The following is a 27,681-nucleotide window of genomic DNA, read 5'->3' as shown; positions in this document are numbered from 1 at the left end:
GTCTTGTGAGAAGTGAGAAGCTTTCCGCAAAGCTTTGGGCTTTCTCCCCTTTGTGGACTAATCCTGTCCTCAGGGCATGGCACTTCCCTTTACTCTGTGTTCCTGTCATTGTTCACTACATCACTCCCAGGGGGATTTGTCCCATATACATGTGGCAGCGATGTGTGTGAACACACTAGGACCACCGAGTCATTTTTTCCCTCTTTCGGAGGTTTTTTCCCCCATGCATTGTATATACAGCCATCACCTTAGGGCTATCTATCTTTCCATTTCACACTAAGAAACACAGTCTCTATTGTGTGCCTTGAGCTTCCTTCGTCTTCTCGAAGCCGTGTGTATTTTCCTCCAACCCTAATTTCAATAAAAAGCAAAAATTTTGTTAAGAAAGAAATCAAATTTTACACGTTGCGGGATTTTCCAAAAATAAGACACATTTGTAAAAATCACATTGTCTTTATTTATTATTTTAGCGGTGGTAAATTTTATTATTCGCTCCATTTTTTTCACATGCTGCAAAGAATAATCAACTCTTGAGTCTTCAAACATGGTAACAATGATAATTAATTGCAAAATACAAACAAAAATATCAATATGTATGATTTTCAATCTCATGCACCAACAATATTTTATTGTATACAATGCACTCTCTATCTAACATTATGTATAAAACAAAATTATGAATCTTCAATGCAATACATGCTTGAGGACTACTTAAATTACCCAATCAAGGATTGTAGCCCTGTTATACATTTGATTAAATATATAAGTGTTGTTTTTAACCAATTAAGGATTGTAACTCTCATATTGTGCAATGATAAACAGCATACATCAAATAAAGCCTATGATGGTGTGACATGCAAGACATCAAGGCTCTTTATATACCGAGTACACTAGTGCACAACATTTAATCCTTGACTAACGACTCATTTTTAATATATGCTTATCTTCTAGAACCAACTTCAGCCCCTTTATTGACCAATGGCTTTGATGCAATGAGCATGACACTAAAGAGAACTAATTTGTTTAGAATCGCACCTTTGTCTTAGGCAAAGGTTTTTAATCTTTCAAGATGTGGTTACTATATTAATAATCATGTTTAACCGATGATTGAATTACTACTTGTGACTTAGTAACCTTAGGTCACTTCAGAAGGAAAAATAATTGTACCCAATATGAGGATACACTCTTTAGAGATCTATCTAGTCAAGAGACTAAAAATGATAGAGTTTTTATTTTGAAAAAAATGGCCCATTGAGATTTTTGAATTTCTTAGTGGGTCCATCAAGCCATGAAAACAACCCAATTGGCCCGTGGTAGGAAAATTAACAAATCCCAACTTACTTACAAGTTAAGGTGGTTTCCATAGAGCAACAGGAAGGTTACGTTAATATCTAAGATGATTACATATTGTTGTTGAGGTGTAATCACTCAACATTATTAACATATTCATGTGTTTGTGATCACTTTAATGAAATTCTTGGTGCTAATAAGTCATAATAGGTTAAACATGCACTAACCCTCATTGCATTTTGATATTTATGAAGGATGAAGCAAGTACCGTTCATGACTAACATAACCATAAGCATACACAAAAAGAGAGAGTGAAAATGAAAATGGAACTTGATTATTATACTAGCATCAAAGAGAGTACAAAGAGGATCTCTCTATAGCCAAGAGTTAGGCTTTGTGCATGGGCAATACAAAGCATTTTATTACCCTATGTGGGCTTACATGATGCAACATATTCTTGTGTCAAAGGGCGTCTGGAATATTGTGTAGGGCATTGATGTACGTCCTGGTTCTGAGGATGCATGCGATGTTGAGGATGTTGCAGGTCTTGCTGCAAGGATTGCTGCTATTAGAGTTGTTTTTCCTACGGTAGAACAAGCTCGTTGGGATGTAAAGGATGCACAGGCTCATGCATTGATTGCGTTGTCTATGAAACGCACCATTGTTCCTCACATCCATTTAGCAAAATCTGCAAAACAGGATTGGGATATTTTGGCTGGTCTTTATGCAAGTCGCAATTGAGGCTAAAATTGCTTTGCTGCGTAAAGAGTTGGAGTCGAAGGTTATGCATGAGGAAGATGATATGGACACTTTCCTTGCTAGTGTCAAGGATATCAATGAGAAACTTATTTCTACAGGTGAATTCATTTCAGACAGTTTGCTTGTGCAGACTGTTCTTGATGCCTTACCAGATTCTCACCAGACTTTTGCTAACTTGAAGACTTATGACCCAAGGAAATCCAGAAGTTGTCAAGTTTGATGCATTATGCACATTTCTGTTGCAAGAGTCACTTTCGAGAAAAAACAGGACTAGACAGCGTGCAGTTGAACAGGCTTTTATTGCTTCTCAAAGAAAGGGTGGTAACAGCAATGCAGCCACTTCTTATGGTTCTGCTGTGAGTGGTAAAACTTATGTTCCTAATGCTTCTACTGGCAGCACTTCATCTAGAAATTCTGGTGATAAGGGAAAAAAGAAGATGCGTTGCCATTATTGTAAAGCTAATGATCACTTGATCAAGTCGTGTCCTAAGTTGAAGGCCAAAGAGGCTAAGAAGAAAGAGGGTGGTTCCACTGCAAATGTTGGTTCCACTACAAATGCAGCCATTGTTGAGTCTTCTATAAAAGGAGACTGTAATGCTGATGTTGATGCAGAATGGGCTTTTAGAACAATGTGCACTTACAATCCTGCTGTCCATGATGCATGCTTGTCAGTTGCTGCAGATTCACATGTGTGGTATTTCGATAATGGTGCTACAAAGCACATTACCTCACATCGTGAATTGTTCACCTCTCTCGAGTGTGTCCCTCATGGGAATTCAGTCACTTGTGTCAACAATGCCTCTTATTCGGTTCAGGGAGTTGGAAAGATTGTGCTTACTGCTACGAATGGCAGTTCTTTCACACTTGTTGATGCACTTTATGTACTTGGGATCAAGAAGAATATTTTGTCTGTATCCGCACTTGCTAGACTTGGACTTGTAGTCAATTTGTTGATGACAGATGTACAGTTCATGATCTCAGTTTTGGTGATGAAATTGTTGCATCTGGCCTTTTGTGTTGTGGGTTGTATAAGCTCACTTTGTATGACAAGTGTGGACAAATGTTTGCAAATGCAGTTGCAGATTCAAGGGCTATTTCAAATGCAAAACTTTGGCATGCACATTTTGGTCATCTGAATTTTGCCAGTTTGTAGAAATCTAATATGGTTGCTTCTTTGCCGCCTCTTGAAGCACCTATCAAACATGTTTGTGAAGGCTATATTTTTTGTAAGATGCAACGTTCTAAGTTTCCAAAGGATGGTTTAGTTCGGGCCACATGAAAATTGAAGCTTGTGCATAGTGATGTTTGTGGGCCCATGCAAACTCTGACCTTGGGCAATTACCTTTACTTTGCGAACTTCATTGATGATTACTCCAGGCATGCATGGGTATTTTCGCTTAAAGATAAGCCCGAAGTTTTTATGTGCTTCAATCAATTTTTGGCTATGGCTGAAAATGTCTCAAAATGTACTATAGGCACCCTCCGTTCCGATCGAGGGGGGGAGTATATGTCTCATGAATTCAATGCATTTCTGGCTAGTCGTGGGATAAAACACCAATGTATAGTGCCTTATACACCTCAGCAAAATGGTGTTGCTGACAGGAAAAACAGGTCACTTACGGAAATGGCACGATGTCTGGTCAAAAGTCAAGCTTTTTCGCATTCTTTTTGGCTTGAGGCGTACCACTTATGTACTAAACAGGTGTCCTACGAAAGCTTTGCAATCTATTACTCCATATGAAGCATGGCATGATAGAAAGCCTTCTATTGAGCACATGCGTGTTTTTGGCTATTTGGCATATGCTTTGGTGCCACAAACACAGCGCAGAAAATTGGATGATAAGGTTGTCAAATGTATTTTTGTTGGTTATAGTGCTGAAAGCAAAGGTTACATGTTGTATCATCCACAAACAAAATGTATTCTGGTTTCACGGGATGTAGTGTTTGTAGAAGATTTTGTTCAGCCCTTGCTTTCATGTACTAGAGATAGTAATGTAAGCTCACAGGACATTTATGACACTTTGTTGCTTCTTTTTGGTGATGGAAATATGAATGTAAGTTCCAATGAGGCAAATGTACAGCCTATGGGGGTTTCCTAAAATGTTACAGATCAGCCTATACTGATGCAGATGTACATGATGTACTTGATGAGGAAAGGGCTGAAAATGAGCAGGCTAGAGGTATGCCAAAATGGCTAGTGCACACTTTGCGTGACAGTAAATTGGATGCACCTTTGTCTAGTCATACTCGTTTAGGCTTTCGCCATGCATCTTATGCATTAGATTGTTATGATTTGGATGTGTCTCGCTTACATGATGTTGAGGAGCCTCTGTCTTTTGATGAAGCACAAAATTTAAAAAATTGGATGGCTGCCATGCAATCAGAATATGATGCACTTATAGAAAATGACACGTGGACTTTATGTGATTTGCCTCCTGGAAAAAAGGCCATTGGTACGAAGTGGGTTTACAAGTTGAAACGCAAGCCGGATGGTGAGATAGATCGCCATAAGTCTCAACTTGTTACAAAGGGTTATGCACAGCAAAAAGGCATAGATTATGGAGAGACTTTTTCTCCCACTTGTCCTATGACTATTGTGCTTTTTCTATGTGCATTGGCAGCTCATTTTGGTTGGGATATACATCAATCAGACATTGTTACTGTTTTCTTGAATGGTGACATATTTGAGGAAGTTTATGTAATACAGCCTCGCGGTTTTGTCATAAAAGGACAAGAGGACACAGTGTGTAGATGTAAGAAGGCTTTGTATGGGTTGAAGCAATCTCCTCGTGCTTGGTATGAGAAAGCTGACACTCATTTGGTCAAACGAGGCTTTCGTAACAATCCAACAGAAAGCACATTGTATGTAAAGCGTGAGGGTGATGTACTTCTCATTGTGGTTCTTTATGTCAATGATTTGTTGATCACTAGACCAAATGAGAGACATATTGCTGAATTTAAGGTTGATTTGAATGCTACTTTCAAGATGAAAGATTTGGGGCTGTTGCATCGTTACTTGGGTATACAGTTTAAGCAGTGTGATGGTGGTATTGCCTTGTGTCAGAAAAGTTACATAGAGACATTGCTATGTAAGTTTGGACTTGAGGATTGCAAACCTATTGCCACTCCCATGGAAACACGTTTGAAGTTGAGTCTACATGATGCTGGTGATCCTGCTGATGTCACTCTTTACCAAAGTGTTGTTGGCTGCCTCATTTATGTATGCAACACGAGGCCAGGTATTCAGTTTGCAGTTTCACAAGTCATCAGATTTATGCATAGCCCAGGGTCTAAGCATTGGCAGGCTGTCAAGAGGATTTTTTGCTACCTTAGTGGCACTTTACATCTTGTCTTGTTTTATCCCAAGGAGGTATCATTGTCACCAGACTAACATGCTTTTTTGCAATCAAATTGGGCTGGTTGTTTTGACACGCGAGTTTCCACAAGTGGTTTTTGTTTCATGCTTGGCAGTTCATGCATATCATGGTTGAGCAAGAAGCAACCTATTGTAGCCACTTCAAGTTGTGAGGCTGAGTACAGGGCAGTCTTCACAGCTACAGTTGAGTGTGTATGGCTCAGATGCCTAATGGCTAATTTGGGTGTTGGGTAGGACACTGCCAACACTATCTACATTGATAGTTAGAGCGCATTGGCAGTTGTGAGGAACACAGTTTTTCATGCTCGCACAAAGCACATTGAGGTGCATTACCATTATGTTAGGGAGAGGCTCTCAGTAGGAGAGATCAGCTTGGCTTATGTGCCAACACAGGACAACCTTGCAGATCTTTTCACAAAGGCATTGTCTCGTGAGAAACTTGAAGCTTTCCACAAAGCTTTGGGCTTACTCCCCTTTGTGGACTGATCATGTCCTCAGGGCATGGCACTTCCCTTTACTCATGTGCTAGCTCTCATTCACCGCATCACTCCACGGGGGATTTGTTACCATGAACATGGGGTAGTGCTGTGTGTGAACACACTAGGACCGCCGGGGCATTTTTTCCCTCTTTAGGAGTTTTTTTCCCCCAAGCATTGTATATACGCCCATCACTCTAGGGCTATCTATCTTTCCATTGCACACTAAGTAACACACTCTCTATTGTGTACCTTGAGCTTCCTTCATCTTCTCCAAGCTGTGTGCGTTTCTCTGCAACCCTAATTCCAACAATTTCAACTTTGGCAAGTAAATAAAATGTGTTTACCAAAGCCTTTGAATGAATATCAGGTCCATCCTTTTATAGTAACAATCTAGTTACTTCTATGTTGATGAACTACTTAACTTGTTGATGCCACTATCAACAATGTTTGCAAAATCCATTATATAGTGTACTCCTAACTCATCAAAATTCAATGTTGTTGTCATTATCTTGACCTTATATCTTAGTCATCCTTGACCATGTCGAATATCAAGGGTAGGAGAGAGTATGCCTTGGATTCACTTTTGCCTGAAGAACAAAACCCGCTATGTTCTTCAAAGACGTAGTTTTCTGTGAATGTATGTTCATGTTGATAGTTGTGGCTATGCATGTCTACAATAAATTGCAAGTTCACTTTGTGTTTGAGAGGTGGTGTCTACCCAAAGCATGTATATCATACAGACATTCCATGCATATTTATAACTTGGACTGTGATCAAGAGAAAAGAAGTTGGTTTCGGTAGCTCAGTTGGTAGAGCGCATGACTAGAGACAAAATAAAATATTTTATGCTTCCAAGTCTTAGGGCATATCCAATTGAGTTACGCAGTTGTTTAGTTGAACATTGAGCATCCAAGTTTTGCATCTTCAGCAAAGCATCCTATCTGCAAACTTAATTAGCTACATGAAAGGTACCTTGCTATTTCGTAGCATTTTGTCCTCCTGCTTAAGGGTGTTTTCATGTATAGACACTATTCAAGCTCATCAAATTCATGAGATTCTTCATCAAAAATCTTCAAGGGAGGAGAATCTTTGAGGAGTTTTGAGTAGTCTTACATGGAATGATGTTAGTATCTAAATCTAATTCTTTTAATGATGTGTGTTCTCCTTGGTAGCCCCCTTGCCCATAGTATGTAGATAAGCAGTGCTTGCTTTTCATCACCTTCCCTCCTAAGAAAAGGTCGTTCTTAAAGGGTACACCAACACTTGATAATCTTCTTTAGTTCAAAGGGGTGACTATCCTTGTTACTAATATCTTAAAATTTTTATGTGATGCTTGTATGGCATCTTTTATCTTCTACACAATCCACCTTTTTCTTTTGTCATAACTCACAATTGTGAGTGAATTATATTAACATGACAAAAATTTACAAATTTTAGTCATGCTCATGCCGAGCCATGACATCTCCCAACACCCAAATATAGATCGGTTGATAGGACCCTGGACACTAAAGGCCCCCATAGAGAAGCTTGACAAGATCCTAGAGAAAAATATGTACCTACCTTGTTAAAATAGCGCCAATCACCCTGTTCCACTTCTCAAATCTCATCTGTTTCCCCAAGGAGACAATCACTTCCCTGATTTCTTGTAATATTTGAGAACTTAGTTGTTTGAAAGGTGCTCTCAAAGAGGCGGTAGTTTTTGGTGTTCTACAGTGTTTAAAGTAGTAGAATTACGTGTCGATAAGCACTATTTGACTCTTAAACACCTTCCTACCCAGATAGAGATTTTTTTTTAAGAACCCTATCTTCCACGTCTTTGTACCCATCTCCAAATCTTCCCTACTAGGCCATAGATCATCGAGCATTCCTTAAATAAGTGAGAGAGGTCCTCACTAACCGTTCTACATTGTGTACATCTATCTGGGCCTATGTATCTGGCTAGAACTTTCATCCTAGTAGGTAATGCTCCCTAGAGGACCTTCCATAGAAAGACCTTCATCCTAAGCTTCCATCTTGGGTGTTAGATGTTCTTTGCAGTTGTCACCCAGGTTTTTTTTTGTCATTGTTTTCCCCACAACTTGTTCAGGGGGAAGAACCAATTTAGCAAGAATGTAAGGGTGTTATACACGTCCTTGATTAGCAGTTTAAGGAAACGTCTGTTCGTAGGCCACTACCATGCTTTCCACTTGAATTTGGATTTGTAACTAGGCAGACAACTAGCCATTCCAAAGCTCTATTGATGAGTACTTCTTTAGTCCCATTAAGGTGCAACTGGGAGGCCAGTTGGTTTGTTCCTTTCTAGCTTCTATTGTTGTTGTCCCAACATTGGTCCAGTAGTCAAAGACCTTTATTATTGATTTTTTTGGTGAATTCACTCCAGAATGGGTTGAGCAAGATGCTTCCCCCCTTAGATATACAAGGGGACCATTGAGCTAGTTAGAAAGTTTATATAAGCCATCTTAAGATCAAGCACATACTGGCTCAATGTGCAGTATTGAGAAATCAAGACTGATATCTCTCTCAAAAAGTGACACCTTTGACCCCATGGAATAGTCGAAAAAGTTATAGGTAAGGGCATTGTGTTCAAGCACCTGGGCGCTCCACTTGGGGTGAGAATCATGGATAAAGAGATATTTGACTGGCTTTTGATCAAAATAAACAACAAAATGAGAAGATGGAAGTTTGTGCTCCTCCCTTGCATAGTAGATTCATGGTGATTAATGCATCATTATACCGTACATTTTATTTGTATCGTCATTTCTAAAATTGAGAGAATCCAATTGAAAATAATTATTGAATCCTATCCAGTGGTTTTTATGAAAACCAACATGAAAACCCCAACCCCTTGCTAATAGGGGAGATGGGAGTGGATAGCAAGACCTATGAATCAAGTCAGAATTGGGATTATTGACCCCATGGTGCATGCAAAAGCTTCATGTGCCAAACTTATTGTCTCTTTGATGACCAAAAATAGAAGTGAGCAATCATGGCATGGGATATGATAAACGACGCAAAGCTTGCCTCAAAAGGGGGCATATGGAAGAAGGCCACTGTGCTGGATAATATTTTGGCACCTTATTGGACATCCTTCAAGGAGAACTATCACGAAAGTGTAACAAAGCAGCTTCAACTCTAGAATAGAGGGGGAATTTGAAATACTTCAAGGGAAGGGGCTCCTTGGACCCCTTTTGGACAGCAGTTGCATGACTGGTGAGCAACAAATGAATCTCTAAACTTTCTCATCTTTGGGATGATAGAAGCTTTTTCTAGAAGGATGTGGAGCTCATGGTGTTGCAACATAAGTTGGGGATATCCTCATTTCCACCTGAGTGCGAATCAGAAATAGATTGGAGAGCCTCGCATTGGCCAAAACAGAAAGCGATTTCGCTTCTCGAGACCTAGACTACCTATAATGTCTTGGTGTACAAAGCGGATTGGTTTTCCCCAATTTGATCAAAAGAATGCTAGAAAAAGAGTGTTACTACCATCTGGAGGATTAAATGGCCTGAATACATTAAAAGTATTCATTTGGATGGTGCTCTAGGGGAGCCTTGCCTACCAATATTAAGATGCACGGTAGAGTGATTTCTTCTGACACTTGCTTTGGCTGCAGATCAACCTGGGAAGACCCCCTTGATTTGTTTGATAAGTGCCCTACTTCGTGAGGACTAGTCGCTAGGGTTTTCAAGTGGGTACGAAGGACTTGTAAGATCATCTTCTTTACGGATTACCTGATCTTGGGAGGGTGTGGTATCCAAAGCCAGGCCATTTAAGTTTGCACATAAATTACCAAATATTGCTACATGAAACAGGTCTATACGTCCAAGAATCTTTTAGTCTTTGAGGACAAACCGGAAGTAGCTCTTTTTTATGATATTTTGCATTTGAGCACAAAGCTCATACATGTTGTAGGAGTAAGAAAAGGGACAATCAACGAAAGGATGAGTCTACTTTCCTTTTGAAAGCTTAGCTTACTTTTCCTTTGAAAGACACAAGGGGTCAATGAAAGGATGACTCCACTTTCCTTTTGAAAGCTTAGCTTACTTTTCCTTTGAAAGACATATGAGCTCTACTTTGCCCTTCGAAGGCCATAAAGAAACTCTCATTTTTTTTAACACAAATCCACACATACCGTTCCAATTTGAAGGGAGGTATCTATACTTTATTTTAAAGAGCCTAGAGAAAGCCAAACTCTAGATCCTTCTTTGCATCAGACAATGTTGAGTTAAAATTTCATGCTGAACACCTCTATGCATTGTTGTCCTACTTCATTCGGGGATGTGCACATTGCACATTGTAGTTTCACGCCAAAAAAAGAGTCAAATGGTTTTGGAGTTAGACTAGCACACATGTCCCTCATGTAGGGCAACTTGACTTTGTGACTTGTGTGTGTGTGTGTGTGTGTGTGTGTGAGTGTGTGTGTGTGTGTGTGTGTGTGTGAGAGAGAGAGAGAGAGAGAGAGAGGTCTTGAATAGGGCTTGCCAAAAACATTTTCTATAATCGAAGTAATTTCAAAATAAATAAGGACACAATTAAAATTATTTTGGCTTTAAGGTCAAAATTGGAAGAGGTGTTTGTATTTACACTACCTTGCAAAATTTTACCGATTCTCTTCAAGGTAAGCTTGAAATCTAGCTAGGATTTTGCAATTTTAGCCCGTTAAAAATTACACTAAAGCTCAGAATTTTGCCAACACTGGTGTAAATAGCCCCAAAATGCAAGGCTAAGAGAGAGAGAGAGAGAGAGAGAGAGAGAGAGAGAGAGAGAGAGATGTTGGGTTTCCAAGCCCGTGGGAAACTCCCTTATGGCATGCAAGCAAGCTCAGTTAAAAGTGGAGTTTGCATGATTCAAAATTTTTTATAGCTATAAGGTTTTACAAAGGAATACAATATCATAGCGTTGTTTTTTGTTATTGATGTGTCGTCTCTCTCTCTCTCTCTCTCTCTCTCTCTCTCTCTCTCTCTCTCCCCTTCTGCCTTGCTACCTTCTCTCTCGCCATGACACTACTCCGATATCACCTACCATAGCCCTCAAAGCTTAACGAGAGAGAGAGAGAGAGAGAGAGAGAGAGAGAGAGAGAGAGAGAGAGAGAGAGGTCTCGAATAAGGCTTGCCAAAAAAAATCATAATTGAAGTAATTTTAAACTAAATAAGGGGCACATTAAAAGCTCTTTTGATTCTTGAAGAATTGTTGGTATTTATACTAAAACTTGCAAAATTGTGTTGGTTTTCTTAAAGGCGAGGTTGGAATCTATCCAAGATTTTGTAATGAGTTAAAAACATAAAAAATACATCATCCCTGTGAGTTGTAGTGAATTATTAACATTAAAAATATAGCATCCCCGGGCTAGAACAGAGCAATGAATGCAAAAAGAATAACAACTCTTTTTTTTCAAAACTCACAATTGTGAGTGATTGTATTATAAAGTCACCAATAGATATACAAATCAGCCTCAAGCTCAGGCCAAGCCTTGAGGAACAAAGGGTTACGTCCGAGCTTAGTAACAAGTACCTAGTAGCTTACTATTGTGAAACAGTCCATTCCTTTATAAAGGAGAGCTCAACTAGATGACGAGGGTTGCCCTAAGCCAATCATCCAAGCTATGCCTTCTACTTATCACAAATGTTATCTCCTTGATTTATTGTACAATCTCTGAGAAGCTAGCCACAAAGAGGTTGCTCTCAAAGGCAAGTCCTGGCCTTCTAGATATTACCAAAGAAACAGTATCTGACAATTTGTATACAAATTATAGGTGCAAAACTTTGAAACTGTTTGTAATCAAGACACAAATCCCTCTTGAAAAACCATATCTTCCACGTCCTTTGTATCCATTTGTACATCTTTCTTGTAAGGCCTCTAATAGTCGGGCATTCCAAGAAAAGGTGGCGGAGGTCTTTGCTAGCCAATCTGCACCCTAAACATCTATCAGGTCCGCTACCACGCGCTTGAATCTTGATACATGTAGGCCAGGCCCCCCATAGTACCTTCCATAGAAATATCTTCTTAAATTGAGGGAGGCCACTATGGGTCCCAAATGTTCTTTGTGACCTCTATCCATCGGGCCTCCAATCATTGCTTCTTCCACTACTTTTTTAAAGGGGTGAACCAATCAGCCTCATGAATTAACTCTTGGTAGATGCCCTTGGTATGGGGGCTAGAGAATCTACTACTCATGGGTCATCCTAGGTTTAGTGCAATCCCACCTACGAGTTAGATTTACTTCTAAATTCCAACTCAACCCAAAGGTGAAAGCACCTGCAAAGCTTACAAAAATCTTAACATAAAAACCTTCAAAAATAGCCGAGAGTTGTCAGAGTTGAGGTCCGCTCCTACCTTGGGCTTGCACACCTTTTGCGTTGGATTCACTATCAAAGTTTCCTGATTAAGTTGATTCTTGATTCCATAGATTATGATTTCAATTCTTGATTGCAAATTTTTTTGATTCTTGATTGTAAGACCAATGTATTATTCTCCATCCCCCCTCTCTCTAGTGTCGGTGTTAGAGCCCTCTCTCTCTCTCTCTCTCTCTCTCTCTCTCTCTCTCTCTAGTCAAGGAGAGCCGACCTCCGTGTGTGTGTGTGTGTGTGTGTTTTTATGTTTGAGAACCCAACAATAGATTGAAATGTACAATCTTTTGAACTATACAATGGATAAGACCAAAGACAATACAACTACACTATAAATGATCTTTAATATTAAATCATAAATTCATACATCAGCTCCAAGGGTTACAAACTATATTTAAAATTAGTCATTGAGTATGGCTAATTGAATCTTCAAAGATCTATGCTTAAATTTGTTATCATCCATATGGATTTGCTGTGACATCTGTCGTCTCTCTAGTAATCCCAAGGAGGGAAGAGACCTGTTACCTGCCGTCCACACAAAAACATTAAGTTAGTACTTAGCATGCTTCATATGGGAAGACAGGTGTCGACGACCCCTTCCCCTTGTTATCGGTTTCAAGAATTACCCAACAGGCCTAGCCGATGAGAGAAGCAGACTAGCAAGCTAATACAAGGGAGAATTTGTTAAGAGAGAAAAGAAGAGAGAAAAAGGGGGGGGGGGGGGGGGGGGGGGGATCAACAAGTATAGAGAAAAGTATAGTATGGGGGGAAGAGAGACAAAGATAGAGAGATGGCAATAACTAGAGAGAAGAAAAGCAAAGAGTAGAATTTTCTTGCATGTACAATGTTCCGCATATATATATCACAAAAAGGGCACACAATGAAAACATAATTAGCACAAATGATCTCATATATTGTGAGAGAGAAAATATTATAGAGAATAAAAACAGACTACGTTGACACCATGCTCAATGCTAGGCATGGCATCCTTACAAGGACATAAAGTATTGTATAAGAACTATGTGCAAAGGAAATTCTTTTAGCATGATTGTGAAAGACCAACTAAATCTAAAAAGAATTGCCATGCCATTCCAAAATTATGAAATACTTCTCAAACAAAAGAACTTCTCGCAAAACTGCTTGATATGACAACATAATCTTTCTCACAAGTAATTGAATACCTTCTTATAGAGGCAAGAGAAAATCCATAAATTTCACACCCGATAATGAAGCTTCTTGTGCCAACTATCATTTTAACACCATCAAATGGGCGTTTCAATAACCGTCTACACATCGTGAGACCTCACTGCATTGTGTGTGTGTGTGTGTGTGTGTGTGTGTGTGTGTGTGTGAGAGAGAGAGAGAGAGAGAGAGAGAGAGAGGGGAACAAAGAAAGGTAGTTAAGGTGGAACCCATGCATGTAACATGCAACACCTTATGAAGAGCACAAGTACGAAAAGCATATATGAGAGGATAAGATGCCAACAAGAGCTTTGCACTTTGGAATGTGTGGAGCAAGTGTAGAAATTATGATCTAGAACGGGCCCAAATGGAAAATCCTTATCTCGCAATCACATGCTTAACCTTCATGAGTTGAGTAGATAGCTAAGTTAAGTTACTTGGAAACATGGCGTGAGGATAAGGAGGTAGAAAAAAAGGATTTTTCCTTTCAATTTGGAAACTAGTGCCTTTACTTTCAATATGGAAGTTTCCAATTTCTTAACCGTGTATAGGCTATCCACGCTTGCTTTGTTTGAAAACTTACCTCTACACAAAATATCTTTGGCTTGATTCTCTAAGAAGGTGAAATAGCATATTTGATTACTTTAGCCCCCTCAGCATTATCATCCCCAAAAAGCATTCCATAATTAATGAAAGACATGTTAATATGTGGTTGCACAAAAGGCTTGGTAGAGGACTTCAAGGATTTAATCTAGATATATATATATATATATATATAGAGAGAGAGAGAGAGAGAGAGAGAGGTGTATCTAACAGCGCTGACCTTCACATTGCAAGAATTGAGTGGTTATTATAAGATTGTGTGTGGGTGTGTGTGTGTTTCTGACCCTCCCCCATTTCTAAGGAGAGGCCCACATATTTTATACCAAGAAAAATGTGTATCTGTGTGTGTGTACGCGTGTTTGCGACAATCAGATAGATTATCCTCGAGAGAGAGACCAAGATCATATTGGTAATGTACTTGTGTGTGTGTGTGTGTGTGTGTGTGAGAGAGAGAGAGAGAGAGAGGTCTCGAATAGCGCTTGCCAAAAACAATTTTTATCATCGAAGTAATTTTAGAATAAATAAGCGAACAATTACAGTTCTTTTGGGTTTTTAGGTCAAAATTCAAAGAGTTGTTTGCATTTACGTTAAATTGCAAATTTAAATTTTGCTGATTTTCTTCAAGGCAAGCTTGAAATCTAGCTAGGATTTTGCAATTTTAGCCTGTTAAAAATTACAATAAAGCCCTGGTTTTTTCCAACACTTGTGTAAATAGCCCCAAAATGGAAAGCTGTGAGAGAGAGAGAGAGAGAGAGAGAGAGAGAGAGAGAGAGAGGTGTCTCAAATAAGGTTGCAAAAAAAAATTTCATAATGGACGTATTTTTTCACTAAATAAGGGGCACATTAAAAGCTCTTCGATTCTTGAAGATTTGCTGGTATCTATACTATAACTTGCAATTGTGTTGGCTTTCTTCAAGGCAAGCTTGGAATCTATCCATAATTTTGTAATCATAACCGGTGAAAAATACACTAAATCCCAGTTTTTTGTAAACATCAGTCTCAAATAACCCCAAGATGGAAGGTTTCATGAGAGAGAGAGAGAGAGAGAGAGAGAGAGAGAGAGAGAGAGAGAGAGAGAGAGGTCTTGAATATGCCTTGCCAAAAAAGCTTTCTTCAAGGCAAGCTTGGAATCTATCCATAATTTTGTAATCATAACCGGTGAAAAATACACTAAATCCCAGTTTTTTGTAAACATCAGTCTCAAATAACCCCAAGATGGAAGGTTTCATGAGAGAGAGAGAGAGAGAGAGAGAGAGAGAGAGAGAGAGAGAGAGAGAGAGAGAGAGAGGTCTTGAATATGCCTTGCCAAAAAAATCTTAATCAAAGTAATTTTGAAATTAATAAGGGGTACACTGAGAGAGAGAGAGAGAGAGAGAGAGAGAGAGAGAGAGAGAGAGAGAGAGAGGTCTTGAATATGCCTTGCCAAAAAAATTCATTGCTTGCCAAGATCTACATTGCCTAGCGTTGCTCACTTGCTGCAAGACCTGCTTAGAATTTTCTCCCCCAAGCTTTGCTCAATTTCGTGAGCTGCCAATTCACCGCTATCATCCTTTGCTCACAAAATCTCCCCAGAATTGCCAATTTTCAGTCATTGCTCGATTCCTTTGGCTCATTTTTCTCAATCTCGTGAGCTCTCGCTTTGCTTGCCTTGCTTGGTCTGCTTTCCAATGCTTTGTGTTGGCTGCAGGTGAGCACTCAATTGCTCAAAATACTCATGCTATAGGTTCAATTTTGCTGCTTCTCTTTTATTTCATTGCAATTCTTTCGATTAGCCTCTGTGAAGTGTGAGTGTGTGAGGGTCAAGCACCAAGCTGGCTCACATGCTTGATTCTCCTTCAAGCTTTGAATGCTTTAAGCTACTTGATTCCCCTCTCAAGCGCTACTATCGATTTTCCTCAATTGAGGCTTTCTAGTTTGTAGCTCGGTGTTGCTTGCACAATGTTGATTCCCTTGCTTCTTTCAAGCTACCCGAGATCTTTGCCTACACACACTTGTCTTTGGTCTGCTCTCCAAAGCTTTGCGGAAAGCTTCAAAATTCTCAGCAGGCAATGCCTTTGTGAATAGATCTGCAAGGTTGTCTTGTGTTGGCACATAAGCCAAGTTGATCTCTCCTGCTGAGAGTCTCCCCTTGGACATCGTGATAATGCACCTTAATGTGCTTTGTGCTAGCATTGAAAACTGGGTTGCTCACAAATTCCAATGTGCTATGATTGTCAGTGTATATGATGTTGGCAGTGTCATGTCCAATTGATAGTGTCCTATCCGATGCCCAAATCAGCCATAAGGCGTTTGAGTCATACACACTCAATTGTAGCTTTAAAGAATACCTTTTACTCAGCCTCACAACCTTGAAGTGGCCACAGTAGGTTTCTTCTTGCTTAACCATGGTATGCGTGAAGTGTTGAGCATGAAACAAAGACCACTTGTGGACACTCACATGTCATAACAACCAACCCAATTTGAGTCTAAAAAAGCATGTAAACTTGGCAGCAATGATCCCCCCTTAGGATAAAACAAGCCAAAATTCAAAGTGCCACTCAAGTAGAAAAAAATTCCTCTTTACAGCCTACCAATGCTTAAACCATGGGTTATGCATAAATCTGTTGACTTGTCAACTGCAAACTGAATATCAGTCCTTGTGTTGCATACATAATAAGGCATCCAACAATAGTTTGGTAAAGAGTGACATCCATAGGATGACTAGTATCATGAAGACTCAATTTCAAACCTGTTTCCATGGGATTATCAATAGGTTTGCAGTCCTCAAGTCCAAACTTACATAGCAATGTCTCTATGTAACTTGTTAGACATAAGGCAACACCACCGTCACACTCCTTTAATTTTATACCCAAGTAGTGATGCAACGGCCCCAAATCTTTCATCTTGAATGTAGCATCCAAATCAATTGTAAATTCAACAATATGTGTCTCATTTGGGCGATTGATTAGCAAATCATCCACATATAGAACAATGATGAGAAGTACAGCACCCTCATGCTTTACATACAAAGTTTTTTCTATTGGACTGTTACGAAAGACTCGTTTAACCAAATGAGTGTCAGCTTTCTCATGCCAAGCATGAAGAGATTGCACATTGTACAGCATTGTACATTGGTGTTTTATCCCACGACTAGCCAGAAATATACAGCATTGTACATTGGTGTTTTATCCCACGACTAGCCAGAAATGCATTAAACTCGTGAGACATATAGTCCCCCCTTCAATCTAAACGGAGGGTGCCCATAGCACATTTAGAGACATTTTCACCCATAGCCAAAAACAATTTGAAGCACTTAAACACTTTGAACTTAGCTTTAAGCGGATACACTCATGTATTCCTGGAGTAATCATCAATGAAATTCATGAAGTAATGGTAATTGTCAAAGGACGGAGTTTGCATAGACCCACAAACATCACTATGCACAAGTTACAATCTGCATGTAGCCCTTAGTGAACCATCCTTTGAAAACTTCAGACGCTGCATCTTACCCAAAATACAACCTTCAAAAACATGCTTTATAGGTGCTTCAAGAGGCGACACAGAAGCAACCATATTAGATTTTTGCAAATGCAGCAAATTGGAAAAATTCAGATGCCCAAAACGTGCGTGCCAAAGTTTTGCATCTAAAGTAGCCTTTGAATCCACAATTGCATTTGCAAAATCTTCCCACACTTTTCATACAAAGTGAGCTTATACAATCCACGACACAAAATACCATATGCAACAATTTCATCACTGAAAAACTGAGATCATAAACTGTACATTTTTTATCCACAAATTTGACAACAAGACCAAATCTAGCAAGTGCAGATACAAACAAAAGGTTCTTTTTTATCCCAGGTACATAAATTGCATCAACAAGTGTGAAAGAACCGCCATTCACAATAGCCAATCAATCTTTTCAACTCCCTTAACCGGATAAGCGGGATTGCTGGCACAAGTGACTGTATTCCCATGAGGGACAGTCTCGAGAGGGGTAACAAGTATTGATGAGAGGTAATGTGCTTTGTAATACCACTATCAAACTACCTCACATGAGAATCTGCAACAACTGGCATACATGCGTCATGGACAGAAGGATCATAAGTGCACTCTGCACTAAAAGTCCATTCTACATCTACATCATCATCACAATCTCCTTTCATAGAAGACTCTACAATAGATGCACTAGCCTCTTTCTTCTTCGCCTCTTTTTCTTTCAATTTAGGGTACTGCTTGATCAAGTGATCATTAGCCTTACAATAATGGCAACACATCTTCTTTTTGCCCTTTTCACTAGAATTCTCAGACAAGGTGTTTTCAACAGAAACATTGGAAACATGTGATTTTTCACTCGCAAAAGAACCATGAGGAGGCCGTATTACTATCACTAATTTTTCTTTGAGCAGCAACAAAAGCCTATTCAACTACACGATGTTTAGCCCCGTTCTTTCTTGAAAGTGACTCTTACAATAGCAATGTGCATAATGTATCAAACTTGACAACATGAGGATTTCCTTGCATCATAATTCTCCAAGTACTAACAAAAGTCTGGTAGGAGTTTGGCAAAGCATCAATAATAGTTTGCACAAGGGGACTATCAAAAATGACTTCATGTGGATAAATGAGTTTCTCATTTTAATATCCTTAATACCAAAAACAAAAGTTTCCATGTCATCCTACTCATGCATAATCTTTGATTCAGCTCTTTACATAGCAATGCAATTTTAGCCTCATTCCTCCTTGCATAAAGACCAGCGAGAATATCCCAAGCCTGTTTTGTAGATTTAGATGAACAAATGCAAGGAATTAATAGTGAACTTAATAGATAAGGCAATCAATGCATGAGCCTGCACATCTCTAACATCCCAATGAGACTACTCACTCGTAGGCACCGAAACCTACAACATCCTCAACATTGCTTGTATCCACAGAACCAGGACGCACATCAATGTCCTGCACAACATTCCAAATTCCCTTTGACACAAGAACATGTTGCATCATGTAAGCCCACTCTGGGTAATTGTCCCCATTCCATTTATTCTCAACACAAACACCTTGAACACATTTGTATTGTTGTCAGCCATGGCGAGTGTTTGCACGTGATGTGAAAACTATCCGAAAAGAGGAGAAACAAAGCAAGACCAACACGTGTTATAGAGCACAACCCAAAGAAGAATGTAAGGGACCTGTTATGCAAAAAATGGCATTGACAAAAAAAAAATTACAAAAGAAAGAAATTGCCTGCGCAGTACTACCTATAGCGAAAACGGAGACCGAAATGAGACATAATGGAAATCTGACCAGACTCAGCTCTACAAGCCTTCCCAAATTACTTCCCGACCTACTCGTGCTCACTAAAGCTCACCCAAATCGAAGAAAATAAGCAGGCGTGGGCTGGTGATGCCGGCGACTATGCCTGGGAGGATGCAACTTTCTCTGATACCAATTGTTGGAATTAGGGTGGAAACACACACAGCTTGATGGGTGTATATACAATGCACGGGGGAAAGACCTCCTAGTGAGGAAAAAATGCACAGACGGTCTTAAGTGTGTTAATATAGATCACTAACACATATGTACGATAACAATGACATCATCAACACTGGCATTGTTGACACGTGGATAGCTGAATGTATTGGCCACCTTGATGTGAAGTCGCGGAGCGGAGCGTGGGTCGACTCTCTCTCTCACACACACACACAGCTTACACAGTACACAGTACACAGAGATCTGTTAGAAGGGTTATCTCCCAAATCCTTAGTATTCACAAAGAATATGTTAGTATATACAAAGAGTTAGAGGTAAGTGAGTTAGGCGGGCGGCCGGCCATATCCGCATAAGAGGCCACTTGGGCTTTAATCCCAACAACCTCCCACTTAAAGTCCAATGTGGCACTTTAAGTAACTGTAAATCTATGAACATAAATGTACAAAGATTTACATGGCTGCCATCTATCCAATGCCCAATAACTCACGACAATGCACAAAGCCCTCTCCTGGAAGTCCCTTTGTGAGTAGATCAGCAGGATTGTCCTTGGTGTGGATCTTCAGCAGTTGTATCTGCTTGTCTTCAAGTACTTCCCTAATGAAGTGATACTTCACATCAATATGCTTAGTCTTCGAATGGAACACTGGATTCTTTGCCAATTGTATAGCACTTTGACTATCACAATATAACTCTGGCATATCTGCATTGATTCCCAAGTCTGCAACCAATCTACCAAGCCAAATAGCTTCTTTGCATGCCTCATTTGCTGCAACATACTCAGCTTCTGTAGTAGACTGCGTAACACAATCTTGTAATCGAGATCGCCATGATATGGCACCTCCAGCCAATGTAAAGACATAGCCTGATGTAGATCTCCTCTTATCCAAGTCTCCTGCATAATCTGAGTCAGTGTATCCTCTGACACTCAAATCCTGACTACCATAGCATATGCGCATACTCTTTGTATGTTTTAAGTATCTCATGATACCTTTCACTGCCTCCCAATGTTTCTTGCCGGGATTTGACATATATCTGCTAACCACTCCCACTGCAAATGCAATATCCGGACGTGTAGCAATCATTGCATACATCAAACTACCCACTGCAGACGCATATGGAATCTTATCCATTTCAGCCTTTTCTTCCTCAGACACAGGACAATCTTGTTTGCTAAGTTTCACATATGGTGGCAATGGAACACTCAATGCCTTTCCCTTCTCCATATTGAAACGTTGCAAAACCTTGTCAATATACTCTGTTTGAGATAACCAAATCAACTTCTTTGATCTGTCTCTCTCAATGCGCATACCAAGTATATGACTTGCCTCACCCATGTCTTTCATGTCAAACGATTTTGCCATCTTTGACTTCAAAGCTGAAATTTCTTCCAAGTGTTTGCCAGCAATCAACATGTCATCCACATACAAAATAAGGATCAGCCAACTGCCATCCTTAGCCTTCTTTGTATATAGACAGTGATCGAACTCACTACGTTTGTAGCCTTGAGAAAGCATAAACTGGTGGAACTTATGGTACCATGCCCTCGGTGATTGTTTTAAGCCATAAAGACTCTTTAACAACTGGCATACCAAATGTTCCATGCCTTTCTCAACAAACCCTTCTGGCTGCTGCATGTAAATTTCCACATCTAAATCACCATGCAAGAACGCTGTCTTGACATCCATTTGGTGCAACACCAAATCCAATATAGCAACCAATGCAAGAAAGCATCTCAATGTAGTCATCTTGACCACTGGAGAGAAGACTTCATCAAAGTCAATGCCTTGTTCTTGCTTAAAGCCCTTGGCAACAAGCCTTGCTTTGTACTTTGGCTGACTATCATGAGCGGTGATCTTATACCTGTAAACCCATTTACAAGGTAGAGCCTTTTTGCCCTGTGGTAATTTAACCAACTTCCATGTCTGGTTTTTATGCAGAGCTGTCATCTCTGACTGCATGGCCAACTGCCATTTTTTCGAGTCAACCACTTGTAATGCTTCCTTGTAACAAGATGGTTCTCCGCAATCTGTGAGCATGACATAATTTAGAGATGGCACATAACGATCAGGTGGTTTGGAGACACGCTCAGAACGTCTCACCACAACTGATTCTGCCTCTCTAGCCACTATAGGCTGTTCCTGAGCCTGACCATGCTGTCTTGATGTGCTAGCACTAGGTCCATCTTCCCTGAAGACAACTCTTCTGATCTCCTCTGTCTTCTCTGGCTTAGCGTGAAACTTGGCTTCATTGAAATGCACATCATTGCTACGAATAAGCTTTCTGGACTCAGGATCCCAAAGCCGGTAACCCATCTGGCCCGATTCTCCGTAGCCAAGAAATATACACTTCTTGCTCTTTGGTTCTAACTTATTTCTGAACTCCTTAGGAATATGGCTATAAGCTTCACAACCAAAGACTCCGAGATGCTTATACGAAGGTGCCTTGCCTGTCCATAGCATCTCGGCCACTGCACTCTTATCCAGAACCCTACTAGGAGACCTGTTGATCAAATGGACTGCTGTAGCCACTGCTTCCGCCCAAAATCCATCAGGCAACTCAGCATTTGACAACATGCTTCTGACCTTCTCTTGTATGGTCCTATTCATACGTTCTGCAACCCCATTCTGTGAAGGATTATATGGTGCAGTAAGTTCCCGCTTAATCCCTTTTGCTTCACAAAAGTCTTGAAAAGCTTTGGAAACGTACTCTCCACCATTGTCAGTTCTCAAGCACTTCAGCTTCTGACCACTCTGATTCTCCACCAGCTGCAAGAATGTCTTAAAGACCTTGAGCACCTCATCCTTGTGCTTCAAGAAGTAAACCCATACTTTGCGAGAATAGTCATCTATGAATGTACAAAAGTACGCTGCTCCCCCTAGTGATAAACTAGGCATTGGTCCGCATAGGTCACTGTGTACAAGAGCTAACCGTTCGTCCCTACGATTCCTCTTTGACCTGTGCGGTTCCTGTGTTTGCTTACCATAAACACAATGCTCACAAAACTCGAAATCTTGAAATGAAAAGCCAGGCAAATAACCATAATGAGAAAGTATTTCCATTCCTCTTTTTGACATATGTCCCAACCTACGATGCCACAGTGACACACTTGGCTGCTCAATCACATTAATTACATGGTTTTTAACCTCTGAAACATGTAAAGTGTACAGAGTTCCTGACTTGCTGCCATGTGCTACAGTCATCGAACCTTTGGAGATCTTCCAAGCGCTGTTCCCAAAAACTGTCACATAACCCGCATCATCCAACTTCCCTGTACTAATCAAGCTCTTTCGGATTGCTGGAACATGTCTGACATTCTTGAGCCATAAAGAAGAGCCATTCTGAAACTTCAACTGCACATCTCCCACTCCAAGTATGTCACAAACCTGCTCATTGCCAAGTCTGACATAGTCTTTAGTAGCCACATATGATGTAAACCACTCTTTGTGCGGAGAAACATGTAAAGATGCCCCTGAGTCGATAATCCAATCACTCATAGCATGTCCATCCTCTGCAGTCAAGAAAACAGAATCAAGATTGCTTGTAAGGAAGATGTCACCAGCTGCTATACCAGAATCACTGTCTGAACCAGATCCTGTGACATTCACCTCTTCAATCTTCACTGAACTCTTCTTTTCATCTTGCTCAAAACTCTTTGTTTTGCCTTTTTCTTGTTTCCACTTCGTACAGTCTCGCTTCATGTGACCCTTCTTGCCACAATGGTAGCATTCTATGTCATCCTTTGACTTCGAATCACGAGACTTACTTCGGTTTTGTGCCTTCTTACCCTTCTTCTCTTTAAACTGTTGTCTCCCTCGAACAACCAAAGCGCTATTGCCTTTGCCTTTGTCAATGTTCTTCCTGTTCACTTCCTCTGTGAGCAAGCTGCCTTCTACATTGGCACTTGTAAGACCTTCTGGCGCGACAGAATTACTTAACGTTGTACGAAAAGTATCCCAACTGTCTGGCAAAGTGATTAAGAGAAACATAGCCTTCACTGAATCTGGAAAGACTATCTCCTGTGCTGTTAACTGGCTGAAAATTGAGTGAAATTCATTCAGATGATTTGACATGGCTGTCCCTTCCTTCATCTTCAAATCCACCAATTTCTTGAGCCAGTAAATCTGAGAAGCAGCACTTTGTTTCTCGTACATATCACATAGCTTTTGCCATACGCCATACGCTGTAGTCTCTTCTGCTACGTTGAAGTAAACATTTTCTGCCAGTGTCAGCATGATTGTGGAACAAGCTAACTCGTCAAGCTCTTCCCACTCATCTTGAGCCATAAATTCTGGTCTCTCCCCTTTGAGCTTCAGTGGCTTCACTTGTTTTTTCTGCACCAAAACCTGCCAAATCTGCTTCTTCCAGAATGGAAAGTTTGTGCCATCCAGCTTCTTTATGTTGTAAAGAGTCTCACTTTGAGAAGAAGTCATATCTGCCAAACTGTTTACTCCTGAGAAAAATCCGGCAGAGTTTCCCCTGTAAACTGGCCTCTGGTCTATAGATGATGCTCTGAAGACGAATAAGTGATGTATGTCGATGTTGATATTGATGTCGACCACCTCCTGCTTGCCAATCTACACAAGACGGATTTCTTTGCGGCTGAAATCTATCTTCTGCTATAGTGCTCAGAACGAAATTCTGAGGGCATAAACGGCTTCGAAAGGGGGGTAAAACCCCAGGTCGCCTGATGGAAACGCTCCCGGAACGCCGAGTGTGAATTTTCGAACTCCGGATCCAGAATCTGCCGGAAAAGTGCGCGCGCGCGCGATTGCGGAGCGTGGGTCGACTCTCTCTCTCACACACACACACAGCTTACACAGTACACAGTACACAGAGATCTGTTAGAAGGGTTATCTCCCAAATCCTTAGTATTCACAAAGAATATGTTAGTATATACAAAGAGTTAGAGGTAAGTGAGTTAGGCGGGCGGCCGGCCATATCCGCATAAGAGGCCACTTGGGCTTTAATCCCAACATGATGGACCTGTTTCACACGCTATTGCTCCTAAAGGGGCCAACTCGTTATGATAGATGGGATACACAATGTGAGAGCATGGCTGAAAATTAAAGACTACTCGTGGTATTCCCTTTGGAAGACCAAAACGAAAGTTGGTCTTCTGGTTTGAAACCTCTAGGCGATGGTTTGTTTTCATATAACTCCCCAAAAAAGTTTCTACGCTTGAGAGGCCTAATGCCTATTACCCACTACCCATTTCACATTATAGATTGCCCATGGTCTGTGTGAAATTTAGTTGCTTGTAGCTCCAAGCTTATATCAAATTCAAGTTGTGGGTAAAATATTCCTAGTGTGAGTGGTTGTAAGAATTAGTCCAGGAAGACTTAGGCCTAAGCTAAGTCTTCCAATGTGGAAGACCAAAAATGGAGATGCGTTTTCTCTTGCTAACCAAAACTTCTATAACAAGCACGGAATCACCAATTGCACCAAGCAACCACCAACCGCACCTTCGCATATCTCCCTAGCAGACTTCGTTCTCTCCCAAAGGAAGGAGGGGCAGTCGCTAGCCCCCCTACCCAAAAATCGATACTACGAGGTTGATGCCGAAGAGCAAGATCAAGATCGTCAAGGGCCCCTCCCCTCGACGACAACCTCCAAACACCTGCGCAACAAGGCACCTTCCCGACGACATCGGATCCGCCATGCCCGTCATTCCCTGAGCCAGCAAGAGTGTCAGTAACCCCAGGCAAAGCTGCTCGGAGCATTCCCTAGCTCATGCACGCCCTCTTGAGCTGAAGCAGAGACCCTCACGGGTAGCCTTGCCTACATGCAATGTGCCATGCTTTAATGGAATTTAGTTAATTTGAAAATGATTAATAGTATATAAAAAGAATCAAAGGTTTTTGAAAAAATATTACATTAAACTTCAAATCACTGGTTGCATCCCCTCCAAAAAAATTTGAAAAGCTGAATGCTGCTTTTGTGAAAGATCATTTGAAAGGACATGGTTTCTCTCTTTTTAATTCTCTTCAAGACATTTTAAAGCTCTTTTGAGGGACACATGTCAAGCAACAAAATTTGAGTGACCTTCATCCTATGGATACTAAGGCCTTTAAAGGCCAAAAACTCTAAAGGCTCATGACTACTAGGGAAGACTTATAATTTTCGCATAGTAAGACGTTCTTATGAGTAGGAGACATAGAAAGGAGGGGTTCCACTCTCTCTCTCTCTCTCTCTCTCTCACACACACACACACACACACACACATTGGGAGGAGCTTTCTTGCCCTTGACAAAGAAGAGGAAGAAGCATTTGTAGTTTTCTCGAGCGTTCTTATGCTCGAAGAAAGAAGAGGAAGGAGGAGCGTTTTCTCTATTGGATTGATGAGCAACTCTCCTTCTCTCTCTCTCTCTCTCTCTCTCTCTCTCTCTCTATATATATATATATATATATATATATATATATATATATTTGTTTACACTCAATCATTTATAGATTTTGTTTGTGTGTTTTTATTAATTTCTCACTTGGAGTGTCCAAGCATGTCGCAAGCAACCTCCCTCGTCTAAAAGGAAACTTGCACTGTGAATGTGATCATGGGAGCTCTATCTAGACCAAGAAAAATGTTATGTCCTAACAACTACAGGAAAAACATGACGAAACATAGTGGGCCGCTCCACAAGGGGACTTTTGGAAGTCTCCATGGACCAACTGCAAAGAACTATGTTGGAAAGATCTCAGATGACAAGACATCTCCTGGTGATGCAAAACCTGATGAATAGTCAAACTCCTCTACAAAATCTCTCTCTCTCTCTCTCTCTCTCTCTCTCTCTCTCTCCAACTCCAATTGGGATGAGCTTTATCGCCCTTGACAAAGAAGGGCAAGAAGCATTTGCAATTTTATTGAGTGCTCTCACTAGACGAAAGAAGAGGAAAGAGGAGTGTCTTTTGTATTGCAACGATGAGCACAAGAAGAAGAATTTTGAAGTTGTTTCTAAGCGTCTCTCTCTCTCTCTCTCTCTCTCTCTCTCTCTCTCTCTCTCTCTCTCTCTCTCTCTCTCCATCCCTACATCCTTGAGCCCATACCATTGAGTGCGATCCGCACCATTGCCTCCATTCGTCTTAGCTCGCATTCTCTACGTTGCCAGACAGAATGTTGGGGCACTGGCGAGGATCTCATCGACTTTGCACCTTATGCCCTCGTCAAGTGCGAGAGAGTGAGTACCACACACTACTTCAGTGCTCAAATTTAGACCACATTAGGTCCTCTTTTCCCGATATATTCAGCCATGAGCTCTCCCTACATACCTTCCTCTCCCAACCACGATGTGGACTCTCTATTGCGACACTCATTTCAGCCATTTTTGAGCATCGAGAGTCACTTATGACCTCCACTCACACCATGTGACATGTTCATTTGGTCCCATAGGTCATATTTGACCTCCAAGGACGATAATAGAACTCTCTCTCTCTCTCTCTCTCTCTCTCTCTCTCTCTCTCTCTCTCTCTCTCTCTCTCTCTCTCTCTCTCTCTCTCAGGTCTTTAAGGTCTCTTGGGATAGTTTCCTACGACGTTAAAATTCTCTTCTTCTTCTTCTTCTTCTCACCCAAGTGTGGTAGTTGGTTATGCCATTTCCCTCTTGAATAACAGGTCTTGATTTCAACTCTTCTTGTTGGATAGATCTTTGAGGTCTCTTGGGGTAGTTCCTACGACATTAAAATTCTCTTCTTCTCAAGTGTGTGTGTGGATGTGTGCTAATAAGAAGAGGAAAATGGTATAACTTTCCTATCACCCAGTATGGTAGATTGATTATGCCATTTCTCTCTTGAATAACAGGTCTTGAGTTCAACTTTCCTCGGCGGATAGATCTTTGAGGTCTCTTGGGATAGTTTCCTACGTCGTTAAAATTATCTTCTTCTTCTACTTCTTCTTCTTCTTCTCTCTCTCTCTCTCTCTCTCTCTCTCTCTCTCTCTCTCTCTCTCTCTCCGAGGGGATGGGGAACAAGATTTAGTCATTGAGTTTGCTTTGCTTGAAGGTGGCGCACAGAGAAGAAGAGAAGAAAAAAAATTGGGATATTGGGTTGGGTTCCTTCTCCATTTGTGGCTATGTGTGTGTGCCCGCATTCGCGGATCTCGTCTTAAAAAAGGCTATTTGAATTTTTTGGGTATGGGGAAAAGGGAAGATATACTTGTTTTGGCCCACGCCCTATTGATGATAAAT

This window comes from Adiantum capillus-veneris, chromosome 5 (genome assembly GCF_014529385.1).
Source record: "Adiantum capillus-veneris isolate H3 chromosome 5, ASM1452938v2, whole genome shotgun sequence".
Taxonomy (NCBI): domain Eukaryota; kingdom Viridiplantae; phylum Streptophyta; class Polypodiopsida; order Polypodiales; family Pteridaceae; genus Adiantum; species Adiantum capillus-veneris.
The sequence above is the reverse complement of the archived record's forward strand: the minus strand, read 5'-3'. Positions refer to the sequence as shown.